The following is a 7617-nucleotide window of genomic DNA, read 5'->3' as shown; positions in this document are numbered from 1 at the left end:
CATTACTCATACTATATTATCACCACATTACTCCTACTGTACTATCACCACATTACTCCTACTGTACCATCACCACATTACTCCTACTGTACTATCACCACATTACTCCTACTGTACCATCACCACATTACTCCTACTGTACTATCACCACATTACTCCTACTGTACCATCACCACATTACTCCTACTGTACCATCACCAGCATTACTCCTACTGTACTATCACCACATTACTCCTACTGTACTATCACCACATTACTCCTACTGTACTATCATCACATTACTCCTACTGTACCATGACCACATTACTCCTACTGTACTATCACCACATTACTCCTACTGTACCATCACCACATTACTCCTACTGTACCATCACCACATTACTCCTACTGTACCATCACATTACTCCTACTGTACTATCACCACATTGCTCCTACTGTACTATCATCACATTACTCCTACTGTACTATCACCACATTACTCCTACTGTACCATCACCACATTACTCCTACTGTACTATCACCACATTACTCCTACTGTACCATCACCACATTACTCCTACTGTACTATCATCACATTACTCCTACTGTACTATCACCACATTACTCCTACTGTACCATCACCACATTACTCCTACTGTACTATCACCACATTACTCCTACTGTACCATCACCACATTACTCCTACTGTACCATCACATTACTCCTACTGTACCATCACCACATTACTCCTACTGTACCATCACCACATTACTCCTACTGTACCATCACATTACTCCTACTGTACCATCACCACATTACTCATACTGTACTATCACCACATTACTCCTACTGTACCATCATCACATTACTCCTACTGTACCATCACCACCATTACTCCTACTGTACCATCCCACATTACTCCTACTGTACCACCACCACATTACTCCTACTGTACTATCACCACATTACTCCTACTTTACCATCACCACCATTACTCCTACTGTACCATCCCACATTACTCCTACTGTACCACCACCACATTACTCCTACTGTACTATCACCACATTACTCCTACTTTACCATCACAACATTCTACAAGTGTCACATTACTGGACAAAGTGTCCAAGGTGGTACTGGATGGAATAATTATGTGACTCACAATCATGTGTTCACATTTTATACTCCAATCACAATCAGATCCCACATAATCTCCAGATAATCTCCACAAAACACAGTGATTAACAGATTAGAATGCAGCATCGTGGGTCTAACCTGTTTGTTATAATATATGTAAATACAGAGTGACTCCAGGAAGACACTGGGGGTCAGTCAGCTGTAACATGCAGTGTTCTCCATCTCTTTCCACAGATTTACCCACAACTGCACTGACTGTGGAGCCTCAGAGTCCTGTGTTCACTGGAGAGTCAGTCACTCTGAAGTGTGAGGTTCAGGGTTATGATGGGTGGACATATCAGTGGTATAAGAAGAATGCTCAGAGTCAGTGGACTACAGTGTCTCAGTCTGTGTTTTACACTGTAAACAGAGACACTCTCACCATCAGTGGAGATGCTGTAGTTAATGGGGATCAGTACCAGTGTAGAGGAGAGAGACATGAGAGACCAACAACATCACAGTACAGTCACTCTGTTACTCTCACTGTACATGGTAAGATTACTGTCATTTCAGGAATTTAATGTCTATTTCAATAACTTAAGTTATTGTTTGTTAAATAATTTACACTATTTGTATTCAGCAGCATAATACATACTCCATGTATTGTGTTTACTAGGCAAAACGGAAATTGTAGAGGTACAGTAATTACAGTTACACTACATTGTATTAGATATATATTGTAATTACAGTTACACTACATTGTATTAGAGCTGTACTGTAATTACAGTTACACTACATGGTACTGGAACTGAAATGCAAACTTACTTCTTTTCTTGTTATCTTAGTGTTATTATGTTATTATAAACCTATAATGGACCTTAAAAGTGATACACACAATTTATAACAACAAATCAGCTCTGTTAGAGCATGTGAAACACTGAACAGGGCTGTACTGTGGTCCTGCAGGACTTTTATTTTGACAGCCCTACTTTAAAGGCATTTGTTTCCCCCCTGCACTACAAGACCTGATCTCACTAATAGCGCCCCCTTCTGTGTTGAAGAAGAGAGTACACAGTGACCTCACATAGTCTGGAGCAGAGAGACGTGTACTTCTCAGTGACCAGCAGCCAGTGTTCAGTTTTAGTAGGTTTTATAAGATTCCAACACATTATCTTATTGAGAGGTGAACATAAAAGCAGAATTTAAGTACTGTGTAATTTCTACAATGGAGCCTGAGCTGGTTCTGACTGTGCAGTCTAATTGGACACAAATATTGAGTAGACAAACCATCACACTCACATGTGAATGAGCAGGAGAGAGTGTAACTGCTTGGACATTCACTCCTCTTATCAAAACCGTTATAAGTGACATAAAAAAGCATCAAAGTCCTAATTACAAGAGTCACATTACTGGACAAAGAGTCCAAGGTGGTACTGGATGGAATAATTAAGTGACTCACAGTCATGGGTTCACGTTTTACCCTCCAATCACAATCAGATCCCACATAATCTCCAGATAATCTCCACAAAACACAGTGATTAACAGATTAAAATGCAGCATCATGTGTCTAACCTGTTTATTATAATATATGTAAATACAGAGTGACTCCAGGAAGACACTGGGGCTCAGCCAGCTGTAACATGCAGTGTTCTCCATCTCTTTCCACAGATTTACCCACAACTACACTGACTGTGGAGCCTCAGAGTCCTGTGTTCACTGGAGAGTCAGTCACTCTGAAGTGTGAGGTTCAGGGTTATGTTTGGTGGACATATCAGTGGTATAAGAAGAAAGCTCAGAGTCAGTGGACTACAGTGTCTCAGTCTGTGTTTGACACTGTAAACAGAGACACTCTCACCATCAGTGGCGATGCTGTAGTTAATGGGGATCAGTACCAGTGTAGAGGAGCACGAAATAACAGACCAACATCACACTACAGTAACACTGTTACCCTCACTGTACATGGTAAGATTACTGTCATTTCAGGAATTTAATGTCTATTTCAATAACTTAAATTATTGTTTGTTAAATTATTTACACTATTTGTATTCAGCAGCATAATACACACTTCATGTATTGTGTTTACTTGGCAAAACGGAAATTTTAGATGTACAGTAATTACAGTTACACTACATTGTATTAGATATATATTGTAATTGCAGTTACACTGCATGGTAGTAGACCTGTAATGTAATTACAGTTACACTACATTGTATTAGATATATATTGTAATTACAGTTACACTACATTGTATTAGATATATATTGTAATTACAGTTACACTACATTGTATTAGATATATATTGTAATTATAGTTACACTACATTGTATTAGATATATATTGTAATTACAGTTACACTGCATGGTAGTAGACCTGTACTGTAATTACAGTTACACTACATTGTATTAGATATATATTGTAATTACAGTTACACTGCATGGTATTAGACCTGTACTGTAATTACAGTTACACTACATGGTACTGGAACTGAAATGCAAACTTACTTTGTACTTACTAAGTACTGTGTGATTTCTACAATGGAGCCTGAGTTGGTTCAGACTGTGCAATCGAATTGGACACAAATATTGAGTAGAGAAACCCTCAGACTCACATGTGTATGAGCAGGACTGTAATCCTGACCCCAACCCCTTCTCAAAGTCCAGTTAAAATCCAGTTACAGAATGTTAACAGCATGTCTATAACAGCTTGTTGAGTATGCTAAGATGGTATGTATTATACCTGTTACATGTTCAGTGACTTCTCAGGTTAACATGTACAGATATGAACACCCAAATAAAATGAAAAACAACGGAATTAATCAGATTATAAACAAATCTGATATAAACAGTTAATTAAAAGTCTGTTGATTAATCTACTGCTTCACTACTGCTACACCATGTTACTGAGATTCTCTTGTTTTTATTTTAAAATATTTAAACTACTAAAGTACTTCATCTATTTTTAATCTGAGAATGTTAGTCATTTCATAGATATCTCTGTGCACTCCGCCATTACATGTCCTGAACTGTGTGTTTCATCTCCATCCGCAGTTAAACCTACACCTGAACTCACATCAAGCCTTACAGGAGCTGCACTGGTGGGAAACCCAGTGACTCTGCACTGTAAGCTGGACCAGTCTGCTGGATGGAGCTTTTACTGGTCCAGACACACACAGAACCCTGAGAATGAGACCAACACTGCAACAAACTCCTACACCATCAGCTCAGTGGCGCCCTCTGATGGAGGCCAGTACTGGTGCAGAGCTGGTAGAGGAAACCCAGTGCTTGGAGTTGACCACAGTTTCTGTGTTTTTGTTTGCCACCCTCTTTTTGAGGATTGACCACAGCTTTCTCAATGGGATTGAGATCTGGGGAATTTCCTGGCAATGGACCGAAAATTTCAATGTTTTGTTCACCGAGCCACTTGGTTATCACTTTTGCCTTGTGACAGGGTGCTCTGTCATGCTGTAAAAAGCATTGTTCACCAAATCACTCCTGGATTGTTGGGAGAAGTTGCTCTTGGGGGATGTTTTGATACCATTCCTTATTCATGGCAGTGTTCTTAGGCAAAAATTTGAGCAAACCCACTCCCTTGGATGAGAAGCAACCCCACACATCAGTGGTCTCAGGATGCCACACTGTTGGCATGCCATAAGGCTCATGGGAGCGCTCACCTTTTCTTCTCCAGGCAATCATTTGTCCAGATATCCCAAGCAATCTGAAGGCGGCTTCATCTGAGAAAATTACTTTACCCCAGTCCTCTGCAGTCCAATCCCTATACTTCCTGCAGAATGTCAGTCTGTCCTTGATGTTTTACTTGGAGAGAAGTGGTTTCTTTGCTGCCTTTCTTGACACAAAGCCATCCTCCAAAAGCTTTCGCCTCACTGTGTGTGCAGATGCACTCACACCTGCCTTTGCCATTCCTGAAAAAGCTCTGCACTGGTGGTGACCCGATCCCATAGCTGCATCCTTTTTAGGAGACGGTCCTGTTGCTTGCTTGACTTTCTTGGGCACCCTGATGCCTCCTTCACTGCATTTGAACCTCTCTCCTTGGAGTTCTTGATGATTCCATGAATTGTTTAATTAAATCAGCTATCTTGTCCTCATTAACACTTTCTCCTTGGTTAATGAGAAGATCAGTAAAATGATGTTAGCAGGCCATTTTGCGGCAGGGCTGAAATGCAGTGGCTTAATTTTTGTGGTTAAGTTAATTTTCATGGCAAGGAATGACTTTGAAATTCATTGCAATTCATCTGATCACTCTTCACAATCTCGAGTTAATGCAAATTGCTACCATAAAAACTGAAGCAGCAAAAAAGCAACTTTGTGAAAAACAAAATTTGCTAGTCTCAAAACCTTTGGCCATGGCTGTATTTTGGAGTTTTGGCCACGAGCACAGATTGGCCACTAGATGGGAGCAGTCAATAACATTTTAGTAGAAATATGACAAAACAGATCACAAAATGTTTGATTTCCAGAATAACAGGAAGCTGTCATATCTGCTACAGGACATGCTTTATGTGCTCCTGAATTAATGGATTTATTCAACATTAAAACATGTACTGGACCAGACAGCAGTGACTAGTGTGGTAGATTTAGGTCTGTTTACTGGTGAGTATCAGTTGACAGACTATAATAATAGAAAACATGGTGTTGGTTATGTGCGAGATCTGAGTTGATATAATTATGCCTGACTGGATATTTTACTATATGAATCATTATTATTTAGACAAGAAAGTGTTAAGCATCCATTGTTGTTGTGTGATTCCCTTTTCTAGAAAACCTGCTCCCACAAACTCTTTGGATTTGCTGCTCAGTTTAGTTTTAACTGTAGTAGAGCAAATATCCAGCACCACATAAATAACTCCTCCCACTCACACACAGCCTTTATATTATTACCCAGTTAAAATAAACAGTGCAACAGGTTCTGTGTAGTGTTGATATTACAATTTTTGTAAAGTGGTTTGGTGGCTACCACATGAATAAATGAATGAATTAAGTTATATAGCTTGTTTGCAATGAGTGTCACTTTTCTTTGGTTTCTATTTTTATTTATGTTTAATTGTATTTTTTTTATCATTCCATTCCATTATGATCACTTCCATGTTTCGTCATGTTGCTTCTTGTTTGTAGCTGTTCATGTTTTCATCTGTTTAAAATAAACATCTTTGTTCACACGGCTCACGTTGGTATCCCATCCCTCACCCTCAATGCTCCCCAGAGTCACAGAAGCACTGTAGCTCTTCAGCTGTGATTAATTCTGTGTGTGTGTGTGTGTGTGTGTGTGTGTGTGTGTGTGTGTGTGTGTGTGTGTGTGTGTGTGTGTGTGTGTGTGTGTGTGTGTGCGTGTGTGTTATGAGCTCTGTCCCATTCAGAAGCTCCACTCTCCATCCTCAGTCTGCTCAGTAGTCTACTGGCAGTCTCTCCATATCTGCTAGTGTCCATCGTGCTGGGGGTCAAATGCTACAGAGCTCACAGTAAGAACTCTTCCTCTTAGACACACATTACACACACTGGAAGAACCAAACTTACATTTGTTTGAATCTGAAAACGCATCATAGGGTTTGTCTTTCTTCTCTGTTTGTTTATGAGTTTCTCCATTGTCATGACTCTTAATACTGCTAAGACAAGCAGGACACATGACAGTAAAGTGTCTGTTATGTGTAATCCATAAAAATCATGGTTTATAAAAGCAGCACATGGTCATGAAACCAGTAGTTAAAAACAAGAGTGAAGAGAACAATGACTGGAACCAGAAAATGTTACTTTAGGCAAGACAGCAAATACTAAAAGAAACATGAGTGTAAATACACACACTAACTAGGGCCAAACAACACACAGTCACGACAGAGCAGAGAGATGAATGAAAACAATACAGTACAGGTTACCATGGGAACCACAACCACCAACAACTTAAAGGTTTTATATAGTTTATACTTTTGTAAACAGACATTTAAAACTATTTTATATGCTGGTTTAATAAAATACTGCTTTTCTCCCCACAATCATTGACAATGTCGACACGTTGCTTGCGTTGGAGACAAGACATGCTTTTTTTCCTTCTCTGTGCTAGAAGACCAAGACAGCAATAAACATTTATTAAATGATAATCCAATAACACCAGGGGGAGCTTTCTAACACCTACACTGTGAATTCTGTGTTTAATGTTTTTTCTACAGCTCTGACTGAAACCAGAAGCCAGAATGCAGTCTCAGAGGAGTGAGAATCTAAAAATACTGAAGATGGAAGGACATTGTTCTGTTTGCTTGAAGTCATTTCACATGTGAGATTGAATGTTTGAACTCTGCTAACTTACTGCCAGCTGACAACCAGTTTATATGAAGCATCGTGCAGTAATGTTTTCACTTTTAAGCACATGTTACTATTGTGTGTGTCATTTCTTCCAATGTTAGAATATTCTCATTTATATTTGTGATCTTTTACTTTGTTGGACTGGTTTACTGCTTTTATGTTCTTATTTTATTAACTAAATTTAAAAATCGAATAAATTGTCTGCATTATCATTGCA

General features: G+C 39.1%; 1 long non-coding RNA gene across 2 annotated transcripts; it reads left to right on the top strand.

The window, feature by feature from the left end:
- Positions 1-2836: 2836 nt before the first annotated feature.
- On the top strand, positions 2837-7617 carry LOC118240597. Of its 2 annotated transcripts, none has more exons than XR_004775508.1 (3): positions 2837-3054; positions 6449-6565; positions 7268-7617. It is a non-coding gene; the product is annotated as an uncharacterized LOC118240597 (long non-coding RNA). The 2 variants fall into 2 exon arrangements; XR_004775509.1 differs by lacking the exon at positions 2837-3054 and adding an exon at positions 5380-5699.

Source organism: Electrophorus electricus, chromosome 22, assembly GCF_013358815.1.
Source record: "Electrophorus electricus isolate fEleEle1 chromosome 22, fEleEle1.pri, whole genome shotgun sequence".
NCBI classification, from domain to species: Eukaryota; Metazoa; Chordata; class Actinopteri; order Gymnotiformes; family Gymnotidae; genus Electrophorus; species Electrophorus electricus.
Note: the sequence above shows the minus strand (reverse complement) of the source record. Positions and strands in the feature narration are given on the sequence as shown.